The sequence below is a fragment of the Ischnura elegans genome, chromosome 1 (assembly GCF_921293095.1).
Source record: "Ischnura elegans chromosome 1, ioIscEleg1.1, whole genome shotgun sequence".
Classification (NCBI taxonomy): domain Eukaryota; kingdom Metazoa; phylum Arthropoda; class Insecta; order Odonata; family Coenagrionidae; genus Ischnura; species Ischnura elegans.
This window is the reverse complement of record NC_060246.1, coordinates 37,469,559-37,497,131: the sequence shown is the minus strand read 5'-3', so window position 1 is coordinate 37,497,131 and position 27,573 is coordinate 37,469,559. Positions and strand designations below refer to the sequence as shown.

General features: G+C 40.2%; 1 protein-coding gene across 5 annotated transcripts in view; it reads left to right on the top strand.

Annotated features, from left to right (window-relative positions):
• The window catches only part of LOC124158895 (elongation of very long chain fatty acids protein AAEL008004-like), a 126,767-nt gene that overhangs the window by 51,624 nt on the left and 47,570 nt on the right, over positions 1–27,573 (top strand). Inside the window, exon 3 of one of the 5 annotated variants that reach the window (XM_046534323.1) lies at positions 5,298–5,399. The exons of the other annotated variants lie outside the window; for them this stretch is intronic. The gene's annotated coding sequence lies outside the window, so the exon portion shown is untranslated. The remainder of the gene's footprint in view (positions 1–5,297; positions 5,400–27,573) is intronic. 5 annotated transcript variants of the gene reach the window in all.

Here is a 27,573-nt window from a genome sequence, read left to right as displayed (position 1 = left end):
CTCTTCGCATATGAATACAGCTTCACATCCCATCAATGGATGCAAGTATATTATTTTGCGGGAAAGAAAATTGAGCCCATATTTTCGCGGTTAAGTTTTTCGTCCGGTAATGCAATCTTTTGTCTTTAATTTAAGGTTTTCCCCATCAGCAATTTTTATGTGGACGTCACTAAGCAAATTACTTGCCAATTACTTACTCCAAATAATTCAATGCCAAAGAATTCATAGTTATTGGCAATATTTTTCGATAGAATTCCTAATGAAACGTAACTTTTCGTGTGAAAATTATAAGCATTTTCTTTGTTTCGTCATATTGTCAAGCTGTTCATATGATTTGTTCCACACCTATCGCGATCCAACGTGATACTTCTTCACATTTCTTTGATAAATTTTTCTAGTTGGTAATCGGTTTATTGTGTCTCTGAGCTCTGAAATTGGTTGCAAAATCTTGTTCATGCATTGCATCTGTGAATAGTCGATTGTGCCCTGTAGATGTATATTGACAAGAATTGATGTACCTATTATATTCGAGTCAAGTGAAGTGAGAAGTTGGTCATGGGAGAATGCTTTCTTTTATTACGTCATCCTCGATGCTGTGAAAAACTCTGACGTCTTTCATGCCCTTGGCTGTCTCCGGCGAGAAACAAATTTATGACGGGGGAAAACACGCTTGGTCATGAACTTAAATGTTTGGGAAACGTCGTATGCTTCTATATGTATTCGTGAAACCTCTCCGTTTATCTGTAGGTACTTTATCTCCATAATGTGTGTAGAATTCACGCGCAATAATTTACATTCGCATATTTGTTTCATAAGTATGTTTCCCGCATTGCTTAATCTCCTTTAGTCTTCGACGCAGAGTTGGAGTTATATTTCTGAGAACAAGATATGCGGACTGAGACATTTAGTCCTTTTTTGGGCCGACTGAGGAGTTAATTGGTGTATGTCCATCAATTAAGCGCTAATTAGCAGATATCGTTTCCTATGCGGCGGGATGGAAAAATTAAAAGCGTCTAATATTCCAAATATTTTGCCTGTGCCCAACTTCGGCTGTTTGTCCTTCGGGATTGTGAAGAACAAAGAAAAGAGGAAAACTCAAACTCTCTCTTATCTTCGTGGATGAGGATAAACTTCTTCTTCCCTTAGATCGGTGCGGCCTCTTTCATCTGAAGGAAGTGGGAAGTCCCTTTTTCTCTCTCTCTCATATTTGTGTGCACAAAAATTTCGCCCCCTTAACACCACCCGCGCGCGCGAATCGCAGCGGTCTCACCTCCTTCATTGGAGGTCCGGCAGTATTTGTGCGATTTATGTGCTGAGTGTAGTCCGGTCGCTTCGGTACCTTTATTCTCCCACCCACTCCTCTAGTATTGCTGTTTTTTGTTGACTAAAGTCATTTACGCGATGGCAGGGAACCTGGCGAAAGTGTAATCTTGAAAATTTGGAAGAGATGGCGAAATCTAGAAATAAAGTTTAAAGAATATTTTCAGTCTTATTCCATGGCTCAGACCTGAGACAGCATTAGCAAATGCCAAAATTATAAAAACCCTAATCGACTTTTCTAATGATGAAATTGTATATTGAAACCGATAGCTATTTTTTTTATCATTTCATTTTTATTCCAGAATTTTGGAAAGAAAAAAATAGAGAAAATTCACTAAAAGCACGTGTGGTAATAATTCTCTATTTTAATTTGTGATGGAATTTTCTATCGAAATTATAAAATAAAACTGTAATTAATTTCAATTCAACTGTCAGGTGCAGTTTCCAATTTTGAGTTGCCATTGGTCAGAGCCCTTGGGAGGTGACTGGCCGAATGGACTTCAATCACGTCCTTCCCTTTACCAATTATTCACATGCAATACCCACTTCTGGCACTCTCCGTGGTGCCAAAAGAGATCTCTCCCCTCCATCTGCAGATATTGAGCCATCATCCTTTTTAGAGGGCATCCCTCTCCTACCGTCTGTAAATATCTCCTTCACCCCCCCCCCCCCCCCCCCCTTACGAGTCTTCTATCTCGATGCGTCTGGGGATGCTGCAGCGTGTGACTCACCGAATTTGTGCCTCTTTCTTCCGGGCGAAAATAATCGCGGCTCATAAGTCTAAAAGGACGAATTATGGTCTCCTTTCCTTAACCTTTTGAATCTTACGCCACCGTACCGTATTATTTAGAGTGAAATTTTCGTACTTTTTCAATGAGCTGGGCGCATAATCCAGACGTTCTCGTCAAATACTTGTGTTCAACATTGTATTAGCGGATGCCGCTGATTATCATCGCGGTTCCGAATGGGTTGGTGGGCTATAGAATAGTAATGGCTCACCTAGGATTGAATTCGACATCTTTTTCGCGACTGCGAGCCATATGTTGTAATTGGCAAGGCTGCGTAGATCCCGATTACTTGTATTTTTCCTAATTATAAAATCTAAAAACAAAGATTGCTCTACAATGGAGAAATGTTTTATCTCCATAATCTCAGACATCGGCTATGAATAAGGATCTAAGAATATCTATCTTTTCCTCTCTCGTATTCCACGAATCTTCCGACTGCGAGCCGCAGTCTCGCAGCTTTCACCCGCACACATTCCGCGTTATCTTCGTGAACAGACGGGCCATACAGCACGGCTCACCTGCCAGCCTTCCTCTTCCCTCCCCTGTCACCGTGCGTTCGGGAGCGAGTTAGCACCCTTTCCTTTCGGCGCTAATCATTCACTTGGCCGAATCTTCGGTGGTGTCAGAAGGCGGGATGAAACTCTTTTGACCGCCTCTTTCGACCACTCGCGTGTTGCAACGTCCGAATCACAGAGAGTTTGTGGTCGCCGTTGGTCATTTTTTTCTACTTCTCCTTTTCCCTCCCTAGCCTATAAAACCACCTTGGCCCATTTCTCGTCTCGCCGGCTTCATTCACGGCGTTGCCACTTTTTCCTCCTCCTCCGTGGACCATTCGTGTGCGTTTTTTTTAATACTTTTTTGAGCGCCCACATACTCGCATGCGAGGAAGGATTCAGTCCGCGATGAGATATTCGCCCACTTTCGCCTATTTCGATTCGGCAGATTAAGGCTTTCTTCTCGAGCTCCCGATTCTCCACGCAGTGTTCGAATAGTCCTTATCTATTAAGTTGAGCTGTTCAATGGCTTAAATGAAGATGTCGGAGTGGAAATATTCTCTTGAGCCTAATGTCCTGAAGGATGGAAGATATGGAAAAATGTGTTCATCCCTTGGCGGGTTACATCCGTTCTCCACCCCGTATATGGTTGTCGAGTCAGTCGAAAAACTAGTTTCGGATATATTTATATTTTCAACTTTAATTCGCATTTAAATTCTCCTGTCTTTGATTAGTAAGAGTTCAAAGCTGCTATTATCATTGTGAATATTGTGTACCATAGGTGTACGTCCAATATTCCCTTTTTATGCACGTTTTCATTGTGCTATTTTAATATGATGATTTTTATATGTTTTTATAAAAAATGGCATACATGAAATTCCATGAATGAACTTTGAGTGCTCTCTATTATTGACTCGGTACATCGATTGCTGTTCAAGGTGTATCTTGTTGTAATTCCTTTTTGTCATAGGATAAAAAATAGCTAAAGGATAAAAGTAGGATGCATGGTCGTTACATTGCAGGAGGGATTACGAGAAATGTCGACTGCGATAAAGTAGCCGTTGCCGGAATTTGCTTTAAAGTTCCCAATGTGTTTCCCTGAAGAGTGGAAAAAGTGTTTATCTGTTGGATACGGTCGATTTACCTCGGATATTTCGCCTGCTGTCAAATATTTGCCGGTTGGCGTTGACACTTGAAAGCGACTCGATGTCTCGGCCACACTGTACGAGCAAATATTTGCTCTGGGAAGCGTATTTTTATCCAAGAAATGATCCTTCACCTTTAAGAGATAAAATAGTCCAATTTTCCGCGTGAACTTTGATATTATCCTTTATTTTATGTGATTTTTTTCTGTTTTGGAATTTTTTTCCTCTTAGTCTTTGATGCTGCAAGAAAATTACCAAAGTCTGCTTGGGAATAAGTGACAACTTACAGATTTAGTTTTCCATGATATATTTACGATATGTAACTGTAAAAGCGGAAAGTAATTTCATGTTATTAGAACCTCGGTTAACTTCTTATACCTGCATTAGTCATTTTTTTGCTAAATATTATTCTTAAAGTATATTTTTTTCATCAATTACTATATCTAATCATTTGTATTATACCACATTCCTAGAGTTAATATTGATATAGTTGTGATATCTCTCCAATTCAGGCATTCGTTAACAAATTATCAACGACTTTGTTGCCATCAATTTTCTCTTTTGTGGTCTATAAAAGTTTTATTATTCGTGTAAATTTCATCTCTCATATTTTCTCTGGAAAGCTAGCAATAACACGCTATGCATTAGGATGCTATTATGGAGAACATTTTATTTCTTTATTTAAGGGTCATGTTAATAATTTCCATTTATATTTTGTACTTGAATTCACAGTATTTTCTTATTCAGCGAATTGTGTACATTCTATATATGCCAGACTTCAAATGAACTAGTTATTCTGTTAGATTCGCGTTTCCCGTCTGCGGTTAATCCGTAGCGGTTTATGTCGTAAGAACAGCGAAATTATGTAATATTTCATTTTCTGCCATGCATTTACTACAATAGGAACGAAACCCTTAGGTCGGGTTCGCGGGATACACTCCTGGGGCAGGGACTATAAGCGATTAGCTTTTCTCCTCTGCCACCAGAAGGGGAAGGACGGGAAGGAACAAGGAAAGGAGGCGCCGCCGCGATGAGAGCCCGACGACGCCTCCAGGGGTAGGACGGGGAAGAAGGGGAGGGGACGAGGAATCCTGCACCGTCACAAAGGCGGGCAGGTCCTACCATCAGCGAAACCAAGCATACGCAATTAATGTTCTAACGACCTTGGAGGATTATTCTATGAGGAAGAATAATCCAACGATCAAATCGTTAGATCATGCATTCACTACAGCTTTCTTTTTAGATAGCGAATCTTCTCCCAGTTTTGTGAAATTTGTCAAGCATAATGCGATGAGTACACTCAAATTAAGATCTACCCGACTAAAGTCTCCCGGTGGTATAAGAAATTCTGCTTGTCTACGCAAGCTGGAGTTCGTTATAAAATAACCGCTTTAGTTATCCCTCTTTATCTTTATTTTCTCCACATCGTCTGTGTGCACTTCCTATAGATTATTGTATGCTATATCTTTACCGTCTATTGATTGTTTACATTTTTTTAATCGTTTGAGTTAAATGTTATATTAATTTTATGTTTCTTTTTATCTTTCCAGGTACTTTATCCTGTCCCGTTGCCGTCATTTTCTCCAAAAGTTCTGGTCAAGGTCCGCCTGGCAGCAAAAAAAAGCCTGTGCTCTGGGATTAGGGTATATTAGGCAAGTTCCCAAATTAAGTTTATTTCCCCCAAGGTTAGTTTACCTCATATCTGCGCATTGTTTTTTCGTGGGTTTAATTGGTTAGGGGGTAATTTAAGTGATTCATGCTTTAGATATTTATCGATCGTTTTAAAATTCATAATGGCCTCGAAATTATACTCCAATTCTTGATTTTAATACAATCCGATGTGCCTCAACACACTCAGCAGCGAACTAGATCCCGAGGGTCTGCACCATCCAACCGTGGCTTCATTATCGTTTGATTAAATAGACGCAGTCTCCACTCTTGCGGTAAGTCGCTGTTCTTGAGTTTTGCGACGAATATCCGTTCTGCATGTCAAGGACAGAGAATTGTAATGCGGTGTCCGAGGTAGATACTCACCTTTTCCGGTTGAATAATTTTATAATTTTCAATGGGTGTAGACCGTTAAACTTCCGTCCATAAAATTTTATTATGTTTAATATTTGACTGTCACTCATCATCATCACTGGTCAACAATCCTAGGATTGGTTTGACGCAGCTCTCCACTCAGTTCTCCTATCAGCTAATCTTTTCACTCCTACGTATTTCTTCTCTTTCACATCTCTCTTTACTTGTTCCATATATTTTGTTCGAGGTCTTCCTTTTCCATTCTTGCCTTCCACCTGTCCTTCGACGATTGTCTTCATCAGGCCATCATGTCTCAAGATGTGGCCTATAAGGTTGTTCCGTCTTCTTATTAAGGTTTTCATGAGGCTTCTCTTAAAGGATTTTATAAAACCGTTCAGATCACTGGAATGCCAGTCGGGTAGCTAATGTAATCCGCATAACTCTGCAAGCGTTTCACCGTAACTAGGTAGATGTAATGAAGATAAGGGGTCAAGGAATAGTCCCAAGGTAGCTATACTGTGTATTTATCCCTCTCAAGTTATCAAATGTACGACTTGAATGGCTGCGCGCTGGTGAATTTGAGTCGAACAATGCCGATGAATTTGCCTCTTCAAACGGTACTTGCGTATGCTATGCGCCGTTACGTCTTGGCGTTTGACATTGGGCCCCCGTACCTACTCCGTTGCTCAAGTACATGGCCCTCGTTCACGATCGCGCGTCGTTTTTATCATCCGCGATTCGCTGCGATATGTCGCGATCCATCAGTCCCGATGTAGGCGCGTCCTTGGAAGATCCGAGCGCATGAATTTGAAGCTGTTCCCAATACAGTCGTTGTTATTCTCTTCAAATACTCAGTAACTCGTGAATATTTATCTTTGCTGTGTTATTTCTCAGCAACATATTCATACTCGGTGATTTCCTTGTCCGTTGTCCATTGGTATGACTCAACTTTGAGAGGCCTTGAGGAAGAAATAATTTTGGGTGACCAATTGATAGAATTCATACTGGTGAGGATAGTCGGGGAAATGTCAAGGAAATAATGAAAGTATAAATAAACGATGTAATTTTTTATTAAAAATACGTTTTTTTTTTCGAAAAATGAAAATGAGGGCCTACCATAACGGCTTTAAGTTATTGAAAATTCAAATATGTTCGAAGAGAATGTTACAGTATACGGTAGCTGAAGGAATCTGTTGTTGTATAATATTTCTATTCGAGTTATCCCCCGAAGTCACGCGTTATTGTTGTCAGATTGAATTATCTTATGCCTTTTCGTTTAATTTGGTGCGGATATAACATGCAACTTTAATTTGATCTTCAACTAACAATTTTTGATTAATGACAATGTTCAGGTGATCCTGGAATATCGCAATTGCCACCATTATCGCTGGTTATTGTCAAGGGATGTGGCTGTTTAACACTACCGTAACCCGAGCAGTGCTAATCCTCTTAGGAATCCTTTTTTATACTTCATTGTCCATCGCAACCACGAACAAAATGGAAGACGTATAAAAAGGGCTAGAGTTCTTTCTTGCCTCGTTACAAGATGGTCAGTTGTCCCTGCTGTTATTAGTACGGTAATACAAAGGCGAGGAATAAAGCAGTTTGGAAGAAAAGTTTCCCCCTTCGTTTGTTATTTTTTCATGAGCGCCAGGGTGGAGCGCGGCGCGGCTCCCTTTAAATTAGGGGGCACGCAGGTCTCGAGGGAGGGGTATGGCGGGGGATGAATGTGTTTGTGTGCTAATGTGTTTTCGGGGAGCATTGGGTGTGTCCTTAATGGCGCTTTGTTAGCGCCGTTGTGTGAGCGCACGATGAGGCTTATCTAGTTTCGTATATGAAGAAATAATTGGGCGGGGAGGAATTGGAGTTGTTGAATTAAAACTTGAGGTTGATTTCTGCTTCCATTCATGGATTCAAATGACACGATCACATCCACTCCTGATGCAATTAATCACTTACATTTATTTGGACCTCTTGTTTTGATGATTTAGGAAATTATTTCTTATGGTTTACCGAAGGACATCCCCCCTTAATGTGTCTATTGCCTGTTGCAGCGTCTTTGTCATTATAGGACCCCAAACTGTCTCTTGCAACTGGGAGAGGATGCCTATACCCCTATATGTTACGTTTATATATAACCGTTTGTATATATATTATTATACCGTCTATATGTTACGAAAATTGTGTAATACATTTAAATTATCAGTCTTTATACGATTCGTACGGTATAAAAGTTATCATCAGATATTGATTTTAGTTTATGCCTGTTGGGTTGTTTCGATGGGCTGTCGGATTCCTCTTGATTTATTTTTCTTTGCAAATTTTAGGCTGTGACGTAACGTGGCTAGCATAATAATGAGTGATGCTTTTCCTTCGTCCATGGACTATTTATTTTGAACATAGATAGGATGATTGATTTTGATAGTGAATTATTTTCGTTACCTATCGAATTCACGGTATTCTTCTCGTACTTATTTTAATGTGGTAGTTCGTATTTTGCTCCACCGTGGGCCTTGAGGCCAGTTGGACATTCTCAAGTTACGGCCTAATCGCAGCCTCGACACCTTCCGCATGTATTGCTTTATATTCAACGTGTGGTGGCGAATGGACTTCAATAACTGTCGCGCAGCCCTTCTGAATTTAACATGCGTCCATTAGCGCCAAGGGGAAAAAAACTAGGCAGTTTCCATCTCATCGCCTCGTAACAGGAGCGAAAGCACGCTGTTCGCTGGTGAGGTCAAAGGCGGGACATTTTCGCCGTCAATCACGCGCGATCCTCCTTCTCCCCGACCCCTCCGTGGACGTCCGATTCGCGAGGTGAGGTCGATACGAATCATTCATCGCCCTTCTGCGTTCATTATCATCTCCCGTTCGTTTTCTTTATTTACCGTCAGCCTCCGTCTCGTTGAAGGAGGCACGGGAGCCGCGTATAGATTTGAATCTCGTCTTCTGTACGAGCGCACGCCACGTATACTTTCGGTGCGACATTGTTGACGCGATTGTTTGCGTAACTCTTTCCCTGCAATTTGAGAGCGGAAGAAACAATGATTTCAGTCTGATTTATATGGGGCCCAACACTGAAAAATTGCATTTCGCGAGCTAAAAGAAGTCGGATGGAAGGATTTCATACTATCTCGATTCATCAGTACACGTAATAAAGCATTACCTTTTTTCTGTTCTCAACGAATGTCCTCGTAGCATATTTAATAGTAGTTTTGTTTGATACTTTGAAAGAGTGTAGATACTTTCATGACTCCATGTTCATGATAGGTATTTTCTGAAAATTCAATTTATTCACAAGTGTGTAGATATGTTTAGTGTATTTATTGATAAAAGCCTCATTTAAGCCTTACATTAAAACCAGTTTTTTGCCTATTATCAAACTTTTGATCCGAGTTGTCGGATTTATTTTCGCGTTTTCCGTATTTGATTTCGCTGTAAACTGATTTTAATACTTTCGAATTAAATCGAATTTTTCTTTTTCAAATTTCCTGAAAGGTCGCTGTTCCATCAATGGTTGTTTGATGATAATTTAGGTTCGGATGAGGCGCCTCTTTTGTTCGCGCACGGCTACTCCTTGCTTGTCAGCCGATAAAGGATTCTCTGTGATCTAAAATGAGAGTAGAGTTGTTTGCTTTGTTCCTCGACTAACGCCCACTATGTATTCCGTTCCCGCGGTTTCTTGTGCCTTCCTCCCTTCCACCTTGTACCCGACTCTCAAAGAAGTCGCTGCTGACCTATTTGGCTTGTCCTCCTGTCTCTCCCGGTTTCCGTGTCTCCTCTCTCAATCAATAGCTGCCTACTGCACCGTATCCCAACCTACCCACATTCATATTTTCTTATTTGCTCGTGCTATCTCTAGTCGTGGCGTCGACCAACCCTAGGTTCCCCTCCTCGCGTCAAATAGATGTGTGTTGTGCGCGTGAAAAAAATGTGCAGATTCTGCATATTATTTTCCCTAGCTGTACGAGAGTCAAATTTGCATGAAAATGTCCTTCCTGACGTCTCTATTTGTCTTTTTGATAGCCCGCGGTTGCGAGCGTCTGTGGATCCTTTTGCGTTTAGATAGTTCACGTGGTGGAAAACACATTTTTTTTTGTGCTCGTTTTATCTCGCTCTGTCTGGGCTCTGCAGCGGGCGGGTCAACCCTTGTATATACCCTCACATATTTCTGAGCAATTCCCTTATCGCAAAGAGCAGTCTTTGGACCGGCGTGCAGCGGCCTTCTCGATTGTCTCCAAAGGGATGGGACATGTATGTCGGGCATTCTTGGCAAGAATTGCGGATAAGGGGTAGTTACATTCTCGTTGGTGGCTTGCTAGGTGTTTTTTTTGTGTGCGCGGGGTATTCCTCTATCTAGTTTGATTCCTATTTCCTGAGACTCTTGACGACGCAAAATTAAAAAAAAAACAATCCGTATTTCTGTTCTAGCTGATCAGTAAAAATTTACAGTAATACTATATTATACTGCACAAATTTCCCTCTCACCGCCATTATTAAGTTTAACTCCTGTTTCAATCTGATTTGAAATAATTTTCTGAATAAAGAACGCCGGGTCGGAAAGGGATTCAGTCTATTCCGTTCATTTGTATTCAAAACGATTTGCATTAAATTATTTTTATAGTATAATTTCTATAATCGGGGAAGTGAAGTGAAAAATATGGAATTAAATTAATTCTTGACCCACAAAATTCTTTGGAAAATTACAAAAAGTTTTTTATCTTAATTAAGCTTTTCTATTTTTAAATTTGGTTATTCATTTAGGATATCGATCAATTTTTTTGGAAGTAAGGTGATGGAGTGTCTCCGTTTAAAGTTGTAGTAAGCCATGGATTTGGAAATTGATGATTGTTGCTTTGTTGCGTAGTTCAAGAACCACCAGTAACTATTATTTTAGTATTTTTCCAGTAGTATCTCGACGTTAAGTACTATGTGAACGTATATGTAGTAAATATAATATAGAATGTTTTGCAATAGGTAAAAGTTACTGGTCAGTGATTGAGTTAAGGTGATCGCTTTATACTATCAGGTACCCTGTAAATTTGCCGCATTTAGCGAATTTCTACTTGTCCGTTGACACGTTTCATGTTGTGTTGACACGATAATAGCCAGCTTCGCGAAATGCGGGCGCCAGAATTTTGTGGATTTCGCAACTGTATCTCAATTTAACGATACGCTCTAAAAATTTGAGATTAATCCTCTCGTGAGCATATCGAGACGGAAAGTGAGTCAAATCGGTTCATACCTTTGAGCTGACTAATTACCTCTGATGTAAGCGAAGACAACTCGGGAACTCCGCCGGATCACGTCTTCCACTGTTACAACTTTCCAAATAACGCACCGTTCTCCGTCTTCATTTCTTGATATCACGACATTCCAGCTGTAAAATTCGGCTGTAAGGCCTTAGCATGGCGTAGCCTAATTATGTTCAAGAACGGGATTTATGATCTATGACAGATTTCAGTTTCCGGAATTATTTATTTTATAACTTTTATTTAGAATTTATAGAAAAAATTATAGGATCATGGCGTCGTGATTACACCATTTTTGCTGAAAGCTTTTGAAAATTTAATGAGAAAGGTGAGAAAGACTTATTTATTAACGTCGACCACGATGGACTAATTAGTGTGGAGTTATCTGATTAACCTTTTATGCCTTGTACTAAGGGGTAACCTACGGTCTTTCTTGTTTAGCGTGGGAGTAATGTGAGGTGTCAGACATGAAATGTACTATGTGGTCTAGCTTTTTGTTGGAGAATTGCTTTCGTTCTCGACTATTGAATAATGAACAATGGTCGCAAATAACTATTTCTGCGCAATCTCAAATCAATATCTGCTCTGACGTGTCATCCCATCGCAATGAAATTATTTTATTTAGAAAAAAAGTGTCCTTCGTGCAGGTTTTCGCCATGCCTTAATATTATACATGGGTCTCACAAGACAAATTGAAAGAATTTAGAGGTACGCCAAGTAGTGTAACGTCAATTCTGTTCCTTAGTTAATTCGCGAAGTCATGAATTATTGCTAGGTGCTCATGATTCTACCGCGCCCCTCTATCTGTTAGGTACCACATTCATTAATTTCTTTTAAGTTCCTCCAGCTGGCCATCGATTCCATGGAAAACACAACAGCCATGCCCCTCGTAAATTGACCTTGGTGTGTTAATGAGGTTAATACTCAGGTCCCTTAAGAGAAAGCTTCCTCTGTTTTATTGTACCCGAAAAAAGACCTATCCCACCTCACTAATTTTCTCGTCTGAACTATTTATGAACCTGGTGGAGAGAGTGCAATATTGAGAAATACCAAAATTTTGTCAGGAAAACGTTTATTTATATTATTTGAAGTACCGTAATTACCTATGTAATATTGCTTGAAGAACTATTAGAAAAGAATCATGTTTGAAAACACTTCTTTAAGGAATAGAACATATTTGTTCCTCAAATTTCGAGGCTATTTCCATAGCCGTTCCAAAAGCTCTCATTATTAATTTCACTCGCAAAATTAACCAATATCCGTTAGTCTTGTTGGATGTGTGAAAACGTTAAATCGGTATTTCTTTGCCTCATCTGAATGCATATAATTTCTTAGTAGGACGCGTCAAACCTGCTCGACCGGTTTTTTGTCATCAATTTTCAGGGTTAAAAACGTGCAATCTTGTCTTTAAATGCCTGTATCTTGATTGGGAAAATTATTGCTCAGTTTTTTCGACCCTTATATTTTTATATTTGAATTACAGGAAAAGGAGGACCAGTCTTTATGCCCCTAAATATTTATGCAATTGGATAGCTTAAGTGTGAATCAGTAGAACGTCACTAGAAACGACAAAATGCGACAGGCTGAGTAAGGAGTGATGCGTCTTCTGAAATATTGTTTTTTACAAATTTCGACAGATTTTACCTTCTTTAAAAACATGTGTGCCTAATCATGAAAAGGAGTAATGGTAACCATAATTTTTCCCTAGTGAACTTTCGAGGCAAACTTTCGGCATGTGCAAAAATCTCGTACTCACGCATGTCTTAGGTTACTCGGCGCCAAATTTGCGTGTGAAAGTGCTTAATTCACATGGCCTCCTCCCATGACTCGGCCCCTCACAAAATCCCCGCATAATTACAAATGCCTTTTTAGCGCGCCTCTCGTAATCCGCGCCGTCATTTGTTCCTTCTTTCGCGGCCGCATAATGGGAGCGGGCGGAGCCACTATTAAGAGGGAGCGGCCGAGAGCCTTCTCCGTATCATACCTCCTCAGTTGACGACCTCCACACATTGCGATTGCTAAACGAATTATTATTATCATCGTCATTATTAAGTTCGCCGTCTGTTCTGCTGTCTCTCCCGCCGCGAAATGGAGAGCGGACAGGCTCTCGTGAAACCGAAAATTGCCCGGCGAAATCAGGTATCCTTGAGCAAGACAGATATTCAAATTGTATCTTTCTGTTGCTGTAGCTTTGTCCGTAACTTTGCGAGCCGTGAATTTTATTAATGGGATCTTATCTTTCACTTTTCGCATCGGATTTTTTGTTGACACCTCTTTCAGAATATCTACGAATGGGATATTTGTAGTAAAGGGATATACTTAATTGGAATGTGATAAGGCTGGCAGTTCAATGCTCTAGATAAAGTGAAACGTTCATTATTGACTTAAGTGTATATATTTCTTACAAAATTACTTATCTTCCAACTCCTTAACCATTTCGAAGTCGATATAATTATAGATCTCAGGCTTTGAAATCCAACGGAACATGATTAATTTCAAAGCAGATACTTATCGGCTGAATGTACTAGCTAACTTCTTGCTCTGAGGAAACGTTGCCACGGTCAATTGGTACATATAATTAAAGTAATATTTGAAATTAATGAAGCAAAGTAGTAATTGTAATGAATGAAGCAAAATATTAATTGTAATAAATAAAGAAAAGTATTAGCTCATATACATATTTATGTTATAACATTTTTCTCAGCGTTTATTGGGAGTTAGAATATCTCTATGGACTTGAGAGAATAAGAATGTATGTTTTATTCATAAAACCGTCTTCTTTTCGTTAGCACGTTGGCGTCTCTGGGTTCAAGCGGTGGGCCGAACGGCCTTTTTTTAGACCCCATCCTATCGTTCGGAGCTCTTTCGACACGTCCTCTCTGTCTCGTGCTGTGTAGCACACAACTGGCTTTGAGGCGAAAGCTGACCCCAGTGATTCGGGTGGAGGGGGAACCATCCGTGTGAGATGAAAGTGAAATTACGCCGGCCTGATTTCGGATCTCGTCCCCGCGTTTACCAAAGAAGACTCGAATTTACCTTTGCCATTATTGGTAATTCACTTTATCCCGACTGATTGATTGAACTTATTGTCATTCCCTCTGCCACTACGTTTGCGCGACATTTCAGCATTCAAAGTCTAGGTGACATGCTTGGATCAGGTTTGAGAGAGGTAATGCGATGAGTTTTACATATAGATGGTAGTAAATATAATGTTAGAGGTGAATTTAACTCATCGTTTATGTCATGCAACAGTTTATCTTTTCTGCCGTAAAATTTGTATTCATCAGATATCTTTCTTTTTAATTAAATCTACCTCAATTTACTTCCTTTCTGTGGAGTGGTTGGGTGTACTGTGAATGTTGGACACCTCAAATTTCTAGCAACTTGCATTTGATGTGAGCGTACCTTCTTTCCTTATCAACTACCTTCATGGGAAACAGTCCTGCGGAGAGGAGATCATCTAGGTGATATCGCGACTATGGCTTTCATTACGCCCAATATATGGTTGTTATAAACCATTAGCATTAGAAACTTTCTAATACATTTGTGAACCCTTGCATATTGGAACCCATTGATTATCTTTTGGCTGTAGAAGAAATAAAATTTAATTACTGAATTATGTCCAGTTTATCAATGTGTAGGTATTAAGATGCCGAGCTATATATTTTTTACATTAATGGAATTTACATCAATTTATCTCCTATTTTCATCGCTAGAAATTCCTTGCCATTTGAATTTATCTGAATTTTTCCAAAACGTAGATATTTATTTTTTTTCCCCTTCTCTTTATGGAACGTTGAAAATCATTCGAGCTGGCAACAAATTCTTATAGTACTATATTTGCTCTGCACGTTTCAGTTCACATAGTGTCAGCCCTTTCGATATAAATGACATATGTAACGTTTTATTCGATCTTATAATGGTCCGTAATTCTACATCAATTTATCATTCCATGAAGAATGCTCATTCATCTGCAATAAAATAGGATTGAGAATATTTTGAAAATGTTGTATGAGTGTCAAAGAAAATGCATTTTCAGGAAAAATAATTAATGATTTGGCAGAATATTTCACGAATGAAAGCCCTTTCATCGCGGTGTTTTCTTTCCCATTAGCAGGCGTAGCGCGAAAGACAGAAAGGTCGCGAGGGAAGATCAAATTCGTTCATCGTGAGTCGCCTTGGAATTGAAGCTTGATTACGCGTCATGAAACAGATTAACGCCTTCCAGAGATATTCTTGTGGACTAAGTTTTTTGCAGGTCTAGAATCGGTCGTTTCCTGACCCACCTGCCCGCTTAAGCAGTTTATCTGTTGCTTTCCCTTGGATATTGCCTATGCAAGTATTAATATTGATCATGGTAGAGTGAACGCTGAGATATAGATGCACTGACTCACTCTACTAGAGACATTCAGGGGACATAAAATATTAGTGAATGACAATATGCTTTTGAGAGCCCATGCTCGGCGGAGGTCTCTGTAGTGCAAACTTAAAGAAATAGTGTGGCTTGACAGGAGGGACTACATCTTTTAATCTGCATAGCAATAGACGCATTAAGCTATATTGAGTTCCTCTCCCTTTCCGTAATATTCAATGCTTTAATCATAATTTTGACGATATTTTTAGTCTTAACTTTTTTTAATCTCATTACGACGTAGTGTCTCAATGGCTAGATGTCACTAGTGTCATCAATTGTGGTTTTATCAAGATTTTGGCTGTGAGTACCACCCATTAGTATTTCGAAGATGTCTCACTCCCATTGCCTCTTCCGTCGTAATCCCGATAATGATGTGCAGAATTTAGCCTTCGATGATATATTAGCCCAAATTTTTTTTCGGCAGAGAATTCGCCAGTCGCTCGGTGGCCGCAGCCTCTTCAGCCGGGGAGCGAGTTTTCTCCTCGACCGTCCTTGAGTCCCGGCGGACCCGCATGACTTGCGTTTTTCTCCCTCTTTTCCTCCCCTCGATGTGCATCGCCCCAGGGCGATCGCCATCTCGCCCTGTTGTGCCGCCTCGGAATTCCCGCTCCACCTCTGCGGTCATCTTCCACTTTTGAATCCGGAGAGATTTCACCGAGATATTCGTACCATTGGAGTTGAATAGGGGACGATAAGGACGCCAGAAGCTGTGAAAACAGTGGAAATGGAGCTTATGATTCCAATAGGTCCTTGAATGTGTTTTCACATGCGATACATGTACTTGTGGATTCTTTTCGGGATGAGAGCTTTGTGAGAATTTTGAGTTCATTTGTACCAACTGATATCTCTGCCGTTGTTATCATAATAAGTTTGAACATGATGGTGCTATAAAATGCTACAAAAAGTCTAGATTTCTCATCCGGCTGTCATTCCGGGAAGAAATCATTTTGATTGGAGTCTTCTATGATGCCACCTTTTTATCGCACTGCAAATCTGTTTGGTTAGATTGCAAAACTGCAGGTAAATTAGATGAACGGATAAAAAAATGTATTTTTAAGTGAAACAACAATTGATGCATGGGTCTAGTCAATCGTAAATTTAAAAAATAAACTGCTCGAAAGTTAGCGACCACCCTAATTTTTAGTATTTCCGCGGAAATGAATCGAGAAGTAGGCAACGAATCAACGGGGAAGTACTTTTTCCAGCTCTATGAAATTGAAAAATAAAATTGTAGGAATGCAAGCTCTAAATTCTCAGTATTCTATAATTAAGATGTTTTTATTGGTTATAGCTGTCAGCGGCATTGTTTTTCCCCTTTTCGTGGTCGTTTTCAATGCCTGGTCTATAGGTTGTGCTTTTATCCATCCGATTACGTGCTTTGTTAGGTGGTACGGATATTGGGAAGTGATAGAAAATTGTTTAATTAAATAAATGCTTGTCTTTTTTGTAGTACTTTAATGTGTCCTCATCTCGTTTACAAATTTGCTATTTCCAATGCAGCTCAGCGCATACTTAGTCAAAATTTGCATATGAATTTCCTGTTGGTCAGTGCTCTTGTCTCGACAGAGAACATAAATGGGGAATGGGCAAACAAGGAATTTTCTCTTAGGCCGGGGTCTCATTGAACGAACGAGTCATTTTTTTTCTTTACGGCAAGTGTGTTACTGTTAAAGTTATGGGAGGAAGAGATATTGGTTTGCCAATCCAGCTCACCATATAAGTAGGAAATACCGAATTGCTGGCGGAGGATGCCTGTATATATTTTCTTCCCCTTCTTTGATAATGCTTGCCCCAACGATTTCTTGGTAATTATTATCGGCCGTAATGGAATTAATTCATCATATAACTTCAATTTTAGTCGAAATATTTCTCAGAAATGTTCTCAGTGACTGTTCTTGGTAACCTCGGCAATTTTCTTTGTTTGGCGAGGATTTTGATCTTCAATTAAATTGGATATTGCGTGGATCCAACCAATTTTAGCTCTTCTGTAATCATGATCATTGTTCTTCCTTTGGATCCATCTCAGTTGCATTTTCACTTCCTGTGCGCTGCTTAACTGCCCGTTCCGCAAGCTCTCGTGACGTCATCCTTCCTTCACGCCCCACCGAGATGTGCAAAAGTGTAGTGTTTCTTTCTTTTTATTTTGTTCGTGTTCGCGCATTCCTCCTCGGGAACCACAATGGATTCCGTGTCCTTGGCCTTAGGATGGCATCGACGTCGAGACGAGACTGTAGGCTGGAAAAGGCCCTCAGACGTTCTTTCGTCTCTCTCTACTCGAGAGGTCCTCTCATCGCCGCACCTCTTCGATCACCCTTGTAGGCCTTTTCCGGGCCTCCTCCAACTCCCACGAGTCCTTTCTAGTCCTTTCAGGGACCCTTGACCCCATCGAGGTACATTTTTCTCCTGCCTCATCTGCCTATAGCTACATTTTGTGAATTCAGGAACATTCAGTCCTTGTCGTCGTACCTTTATCGTCTCGATTATTCTTCGAGGTGATGTACAACGCCGCTAATTCTGTGGTTAGTGATAGAATTTGCTTATATTTCATTAACAATATTCTAAATAGGTAATTTTGTAGGTTTTTAAGAATCAAATGTCTTGTAAATTAATAAATAAAAAATAAATTGCATAATAGATGAATCGCCTAATTTGGCCAATATTTTTATCGTACATTTTTCTCATATCTAATGAAAGCGCTTGGTAAAAATTTCAGCACAGCACCTGATAAGGTTAATAATATGGATATGAATTATTGATTAAGCTTCAAAAATTAGTTGGTAACTAGCTATAGTAAATAGTCAAATCCAGTTTAAGGTACTGTTCTCTGGAACGTAACCTGCCGATAATCAACCAGTTATCAGTCCGTTTACTTAACGTCCGCTGCATCTTCCTGGAGTATCGATTTTTCCTCTGCCATACGTCCCCCTTATTTCTCTGTGGGCGTCCTCGAGGACCTTGTTCTTACATGTCCTTCCCACAATCCGGGCTCCTTCTTTTACTATCAGAATTATAAAAAGTTAATTTAGTGTCGAATTATCTGTCCACAATTCCCATGGATTGTTTTCCTTGCGCGTTCACCGAGATTCAAAACCGCATTCCTAGGAAATTCTCGGGAAATTGCTTTCTTGAGTAAGAGTCGATGTTAATTATGCTGAATCATGGTCTTAGTCGTAATTTTTCCTCGATACAAAGTTATAAAATGACCATTCTTTTGTGACATTGTGGTTATTCTTTTTCTCAGAAAAAGTGAGTTAAATTTTTTCTTACAAGTATAAAATAAGATAAAAGTATCGTAATGGGACAAAGGAATTTAACAAGGTAAACTCATTTTATTGAAAGGCGGAAATATTATGTAAATGAGAATAAAGCTTGAGATCTTTGTCAAAAATCCAAGGAATGGGACGAAGCCTGCGAATTTATTTGTTACTTCTTTAAAGACCAGGTCAGTTGACAATACAGACTTGACTGTAGTGTCATTTGCTGAAACTCACTTCGTGAATAAATTACTCCTGTATAAGTGAAATTTTCCGTGTTTTTCTCTTCCATGATAGAAAATTTTCCATTTTCCCATTCATACGTGATTCAAACTAGTGAGTTACTATCAGTTTTGTTGATATGATTTAAGGTATCCGTTTTTATCTTGATAAATTTCTTTCTTAGAAAAGAAAATTCCCTTTCCTTCAAATTCCATTCCATATTGTATTTCGTATTTGTGTTTTTTCGGCCGTAGATTGAATTCCGTATTTATCCTGCACGTGAATTAAATCGTGTAATTCGCCCAATCGTGAGATCGAACTATTTCTCCGAATTGGACAGTTTTTTTTTTAGTGAAAAGAGGCTAACTGCGCAAACACAATTGACATCTGGAATACATCGTTTTAGCCGTCGCGCGTGACTTTTTTTTCTAAATTTTCATAATCGACCAATCGCGTCGCATCTCACACATCGCGTCCATTCCCAACCAACTCGCCTTCAATCCTTTTTTTTCCTCCTTCGCCCCGATCCGTATCACTCCCCCGTTGCACTTCCCTGCGTTTGCCCTCCACGATGGCGTGACTCAGCGAATCCGAAACATCACCCCGCGCGCACGCCGTAATTTTCGGATTGGTAATAGTCGTTGGGAGGAAGATTTTCCCATGGGGAGGAGACCGGAAAAAAGGAGCGAGAGAGAGAGGAGATAGCATTTCGAGCGCATCCGATGTATAGTGAGCGCTGCCTTGGCCTACATTTTAGAGGGCTTCTCTATTCTGCTGCGATCGCGAATCGCGTGCGAACAAATCGGAAATTTATATATCCGCCGCAGCGGAAGCCTGATAGTGTTCTTATCTTGTCGAAGTGGTCAAATGCACCTTACCTATCAGACCTGTGGCACAAATTACTCTGATGTGTCTTAATTTATTTTTATAAATTATCTACTTATTATGGTGGTATTTTCCCCAAAATTTGAGTGTTTATTGCCATCTTAGTTATTCCTCTAGAGTTCGGAAATTCGTACGTGATTCAAAGTCGTATATTTTTATCAGTTTAATTATTTTTTATGATATCCGTTTCTATTTTGATAAATTGCTTTATTAGAAAATAAGATTCTCTTAGTACATTCAAATTATATTTCTCCCGTCCATATTTCGATGAAAGACGTCAAAGCTAGGTATTTCAAAGGTAGAATGTTACCTTTCTAAAGTTTCTTGTAGAACCTATTTAATAGCCAATCCCCCCTGGTATTTCGTACTTCTGTTTTTTTTATGCCGTGAAATGAATTCAACTTTCATATGCACGATAATGATAGCTCTTGCCTAGGATGAGGCATTTCATCTGAAATGTATCGACATCCCCTAATAATTTTCCAATGTACCTGTGGAATGCCTGCTCTGTCTCTTCATACGACAATCTACATAAGTACTCGACAGGTTTTTGTTTTAATCTTTTCATTTTTAACTTGATAACCATCACTCAAGGCTTGTTTTGACTTCTAGTCTTACTGAACATTTATTTTAGTAAGTTCAAGGTCTTGCGTAAAACAATCAAATGAGCACCTTGCGGTAGCAATAAAAATGTCTTCTCTCCCCTGAATCCGGAAAGCTCACCCACCTGTGGCTTGCATCAAAGTGAGCTATAGCTTCACCTAATCTAACCGACCTTCGGATTGAAACTACTGGAGTAGAGAATGGAATACCAACGCATACCGCCTCGGTTACTAAAGCCTGTCATATCTTGGACAACCATATCCTATACTTTCCAAAGGGTTCCTGGCAGAGACGGGGTGGGTTTTGATCCCATGGGTTTTTCCCCTCCCCTCAAATGAATGGACTGGAGTCGACATCAATCAAGTTCCCGGAACGGCGTCTCCCACTCCGCCGCCAGATGGGTCTTCCTCCGCATCCCTAACGCTCCTCCGCCCTATCCCGCATCCTTGCCTGCACTGAATCAATCTTCCCACGTCTTCCTGCTGTCCCCTATAACCTCCGCCGCGGCCCAACTCATCTTCTCCTCCATCGCGGAAACGCCTTCCCTAGCTCTTGAAACTTCCATCTATATCGCTAACTTTTCTCATTTTGCCTTTCGGTATCTTGTCGCTCCGTATTCAGCCCGTTCTCGCCTTATTATGTTGTCGTTTCTCTAAGTCTGTTAAGAGTTATGCGAGAGTTTTATTCCACGTCTATTCTTCTCCCTCCTCGTTATATTACTCAGTGACATTAGCTCCCCAACATGGGAGGTAAAATATTCTGATTTAAGTTTTCTATAGACTGGAATGTGGAAATTTACTGTTTAATCGTGTTACGAACAAAACAGAGTGGGCGAGTAGTTCACGCCCCTTCCGTTAATGGTTGACTTCTGGTTCTAATGTACGTATTTCCTCCCTCTGATTGATGTTAAGTGACTTGATGTTGGTCTTGAAAAAAAGTTTCGAGTGGTTTTTGATGGAATCAATCTATGATGGAAGTATGAATTCAAACTTCACCTCATGTTACGAACAAAAGAGAGTGGGCGAGTAGTTCACGCCTTGTCCCTTCCGTTAATGGTTGACTTCTGAATTATGATTAAAAATATGAATTCAAACTTCCATATTTCACAAGATTTTAATTATAACTGCAAACCACCACTATCGTCATAGATATCAACCTACATCGATACCTGGGTTGGAGCTTTTCCAAAGAAAACCTCAAAAAATAATCGATTTACATTGGTTGTGAAGCATTCAAAGTGGTTGGAAGCTGTGCACTGTATCAGCACAAGAGTGGGAGAGAACATTTGAATGTCTTACTTTTCCTATTTTTCTTTAATTAAATTGTGACTGCCGGTTGTATCTCCATGTGTGGAATTGCTTTGGGTGTATGAACTTTTGAACTTACATTTCCACAGATGGCCGGTTGGAAGTTTTTCTCACGAGTAGTTGTGCGGTAAGGTACAAGAGCACTTAAATAAAAAAAATTGTTGACTACAGCGAACGCCTGAGGAGTAGAAATCACACGCATGGCTCCTTGCTTTGTTAATTATCTTTTTACCCGTTTCTCTGGTTGGATAAAAAAACTTGACATTAATGACTATTCCGATTGGACTATTGAGTCTCTGAGATGAACTCCAAAACGGCACTTGCGCCTCTGTCCCAAGGCAAGAAAGCAAGATTTATGTTATCATCTTAACGCCGGTGCCTGTGGTGTGTGCTACGCGATCTCGAAATCCGAGGACCGGTTCACTTTCGGAATGCGTGTTTATGAGGAAAGGTGAGTGGGGTTTATCTGAGGTTACACTTTCGTCGATGGTGCCTGGCCTCACCTTTTGAGGCAGAGAAAAAAATGGATACGACGAGTCAAAATATTTTTCTGAAAGTTGCTTGCCTGCACTGCGGACGATAGCCCATACCGAAAATGGAACGTATTTTCTCCCCGTATAATTATATGCTTTTTTGAGCGTATACTCTGGTATTCGTACTCATTGAATGCGATTTCCCCGCAGAAGTTCTCAAGTTCATTTGCCTTTTACCTGTGAAGTGATTTATATTCCCTCGGTATTAGCGTGTTAGTATTATCTATTTCATCTTGTCATTATATTCAATTGCCTTGCTCGAGTGGAAGTCTCAATCGATTATGCCGGGAATAAGGTGTAGTTGGTCGTATGAAGTTATAATGGTCTTATACATATATATATATAATAGTCTCGGATATATAATCCGTGAAACTGCGTATTGGTAAAAGCTCATCAGAGTTAGGAAATTGTTAAAAAAATTAATTTAAGGATGATGATGTAATTTAAAATGTCATCACTCCGTGTCGCTTTTTTTTAATTGACTTGTTCCCATAACATGTTGTGGAAGTTAAAACACGCGACAATGAGTTCTCATATGTGTCTCCTCTATTCCCCAGTTCCTGTCAGTCCTGCATATGAAGTGTGGGCTTAAAGAAAAACATCAATGAAAACTGTTCCTCCAATTATAACAGAAAATTATTTATCAATTGAAGGTAACTGAACGAGATGCTCGAGTCTAAAGTCCACAGTGATGAAGACGGAGTCGCTCTCATTATCCTAGTGCTGGAGAGAATAAATCCAACTTTACCGTTAATTGCTCTTAAATTACGTTTCCCGATCTTCTTGCTCGGTACACCTAGATTGCATTTCGCTTTAATGGCAAAATGCTTAGTTGTGTAACTGGTACCGCACTGATCAGCGATGATAGTCAAAGAATGAATCACATTCGAGTCAAATGATTTTCTTAGTTTTGAATTTCATCCGTTGGTGTTCTTCACTGCGCCGAGAATCTACCATGCCATCACAGTCATGCAACTCCATTACCGAAAATCCCGATCTGAAGTGCAAACTTTAAATGTCGTCACAAGGTGCAGGTGCAAAACTCAGTAATTAACTTTCGAATGCAATTTATATGATGATGCAAAATAATTACGGCTTCCGTTGAAATTTTAAAAGGTCAACAGTATGCTTCGAGGCCAATAAACTTTCGTTGTCCCCACCATGCTGTTGCAATTCTAACAGTAATTTTGAATACGTTAGTTGTATTTGTGATTTAGAAATTTATATGTCCATTTAGTATATTAATGTCAAATATATATTTCACTGAATGGCTAGTTGCGCGTATTAGATTGCTTGTATCGTATATTGAACAACTTACTAAAACTTAATATTGAAAATGAACAATTCTGACTAATTGTATTGACTTCTGCTGAGATTTTAACCTACACTAGGTATCAAAAGATTTGCTACCTTCTTTTTGATGCCTTAGGTTCAATATTCAACTGCGAAAACCCTTACCACTTCCAATTCGGTTAATTTTCCGAATATCGTGCTCCTATTCTCTATTTATTTTTTCTGTGGTTCTCTTGTAAATGGTACGTAATGAACTGATATTTTGTAATTTGTAATAAATGTAGAACCGTGAAAAGAAATGTGATTATTAAACATGGAGAACACAGGTATCGCTACTCGAATAAAATCATTTTAATCCTTCCAATGCATCATGCATGCCTTATAAAATACGAATTATTTATATATACTATGTATGTTTTAAAATTTTTCATTATATTGTTCCTCTAAAAAGTGCTAAAATTATGAAAATCCGATTGGCGAGATATACTCGTCATTGCGCGGTTTGGCATCGCAAGTTCATGGCGAGCTAGACTCGTCATTACAGCGCTAAGGGTTAAGGATCAATATAATCTAATCCACCATTAGTATTATCCACCGCAACCACCGAACGCAATTCAAAGATGCTTTTTTCGGGATTACGTCTTTCGGCGGCTGCCTCCCTACCCCTCCATCCCCCCACCCAGTCCTCCTTTCCCACGATTTGTCCCCCCTCCCTCCTCCCGAAAAATCTCTCCCCGAAATACTTGTGTGGGGTGTGAGGGGAAAGTGAGTTGGTGAGCGAGTGAGCGCGATCCTTGGCCTCGATTCTGAGAGCTGGTTGGTCCGCCGCCTGCGGGCCCCAACGGCAGCGGGGCCCTCTCTGGTGGGAGAAGGGGAGGCGGGGCGGAGAACTCGAGAGCCGTGTAGCAGCGGCCGCGGCTCGGATTTTTCGTTCCTTTCGCTTTATTTTGTTTTGGTGCTCATTACCCAACTTCCCCGTGTCTCTCCCTCCCTCGTGTGTATTTCGCTCCCCGCCATCCTTCTATCGAGAGGCAGAGAGGATTTGCTTAGGTAAGACATTGCTCAACGGACGCCGCTTAGATTAGGTGGGTGCTTTTTTGGACGATGTGGGGTGTAGCATCAATCATGCGATATCATAAGTCTGGTGGTCTACTTGATGGGATTAAAGATCGTTTTAAATGGGGCCTGAGAGCATATGATGGTAATCTTACCTGTAACGTCGGGATCATCTGTTTCGAATAAGCGCGTCTGCTCAGGCATAAGGATGAGGAAAAAGATAATGAAAGACTTTTCTCTTACATAAAATTTCATCCAATATTTTGATTTGATTGAAGACAGTGCCTGATCAGTGGTAAGGCAAATTAGGCGATTGTCAATTGGCCGTAAAATCGAGGTTATGTGAAGGTGCTCGAAATTAGAATACATCATCAAGCAAGGGACGGTCAGGTCGTTACGGTCAGGCCTTTTGCAGGCACTCTAGCTAGTTTATCCTTGTCGAGTATGAGATTGGGCTTTAAATGTGTAGTCAAATTATTTTTATTGCCCAGCGGTCGAACTGAGGAAGGTATCGGGTCTCTGAACTGTCTTTCGACGAATTTACCGGGTACCGAGCGGGGTTGTACTCTGTAGAGTATCTGTCACGCTGCGATGTCTTGAGACTCAGTTCTAGCTAGGGGATTTATATAAAAGCATATTTGAAAAAGTTACATGCTTATCGAAATCTGGAGGAGAATGCACAGACATTATTTTTTTCTGATCCCTCTTGCTCATATTTTTCGTTGATAATGTGAATAGGGACCGCCTTAATTTTATCGAAAAATTTGGCCAACTCATCCATAGAGTTTATCACCCACCATATAGGTATTTTTTTCTCTCATTAACCTGATTTATTTATACCCTCTGGTGTTTATTCGTCTCGACTGATAACTTCTTCGAATCTTTGTGTCTGTTCTTATTATGGCGTGGGACGAGTACCTCGACCGGTTTAACCGCGTGCCAATGGTAACAGTTCATTTGGTTGATTGTTGATGCAATACTGGGAGCAAAAACCTGTCGTAAAAACGTTCGAAGTTCTCACTTTAAATATCTGAGTAATGCTTGGGGGCATACTTTAAAATTCAGGGGACGCGGTGAAGGCACTGATTTATTGAGGCCTGCTGCGCAGTCTCAGGCCGATTTCGCGCGTAATCAGTTGACCCCTTGGGGCGATACTCATTAGCAGTCTTCCTGCGCCAAGTTTTCAATTCCCTTGGAATGAAACAGGCCTTCCGTTGCCTCACCGACTCCGTGAGTGCATTTCCATGGTTGCGTAGCCTTCGCCGGGGGAATCGGTTGCATTGTGACGCAATCGTAGATTCTCAGAGCGACATCATCGCCTAAGAGCTGCGAGTGAAGTTAATGGGTGTCTCGGATTTAATTCGTCGTTATCAGTCGGCCATCCGAAAGGTGTTTGCGTTGTGAATATGCCGAAGCTTCGCTTTTACCCGCTTTCGTTTCAATGTAGGGTCTCCATTTTCTGTTAATTATCGCCATGGAGTTTAAATGTTAAGTTTCACCATGTTACCTTGGCTGTCTTAGCTCGAAATTCTTGGTCTTTCGCAAAACCTACGAAATTATTGTGGGCCGGTGAATGCTGAATTTTAATAATTTTGACACACTTTCGGTTCATTTACTTGGAAAGTGACTTGGCGTTTTGTATTATTTTTATTTTTCTCTTGCCGGTAATCATTTTCTCCCACATATCGGTAGATTTTGAATGAAGCGTTCAGTTCTCGCTTGGAAAGGTAAACGTGAAATTTATTCGGATTATTCGAGGTGCGCAATTACCGCTAGGTAATCACAATATTCTTTACTGTTTTTGTTGGTCCACTAGGTCCTTTTTTTATCGTAATAGGATTATCTCTCGCCCAATGTATTACTGAATCCTAATTTGACAATTTATATTAAAATAAAAGGTATTAAGACTCCTGTGACGTAGATGCATAAATCGTAGTTACTGTTTAAAATCAAAAGGTAAGACCCCCTCCTATAAAAATCACGTACGAATTTAAAATGCATACTGAATTAACTGTTATCATGGGTGATGCATCACGGTGAATTATGGTAAAAAATTGTGTAATTTATCCTATCATTTTCCAATGCCCTTGTGCCAAATGTTTATCAAGGTTTTCTTGTAAGTTATGAACCAGATGAAATTTGCGCGGCTGAATGCGGCTGAATTTTTCCTAGTCTTTGGACTTCGGATAACTTCTAACTCATCCCTTTCTCACTTTTTTAATGTGTACTTGCCGGTGTCTTTTCTTTTGTATTATTTCGTCTTCTAATCATTTATCTTTCTCTTTCTTCCCTAGACTTCCATATCTTGCCTTCGCATTTGTTCATCCACCTGCATGGCATGCATCGCATGTGTTATTCCGTCTTTCATTTCTTCCATGATAAGAATGTGTAGGACACACTGTGAATGCGAAGTTAGAGTTTATAGCATAACCTTACTATAATAGTCCCTCACTTTGAGTCAAGGTTCTTGGCCAAGGCAACGAAAAATGATGGTCATCATCTGGACATTTGCGATGACCCTACAGCCTCCTCCTTCTCTTCCTCCCCCATCGAAGTCATTGTGATGGTCGGCGTCTCGTCTCAATAATAATGAACGCGGCGGCGCGGAAGAGGCGAGTCAACACGCGGCCGAAAGAATCCAACCTTCGGAGACTAAATGGCCCGCCGTTTATTTTTTCTTTTCATTCTCCGTGAGGGTGGGTGAAGTTTGGCGTTGGGGAGGAGAAGAGTAAACTACGTCCTTCTTTTCTTCAGTTTGGCGAGTCCACCTCAGTGTCCCTCTCTGTCTCCTCTCTTCGTTTGCTCTCCTGCTCCGGTGGTGTGCTCACGCATGTGTTGGCGAGAACCGTGAGGAACCGGCCATGGTTTTTTTCCCTCACCCCAGCTTCGCCATTCTTGGACGCGAGCGTCAACAATGGCTCCTCTCTTTTCCCAAACCGCAAATCTCGGCGCATTTTTTCCTCCCAATTTGGTGTCGCGGGTCAA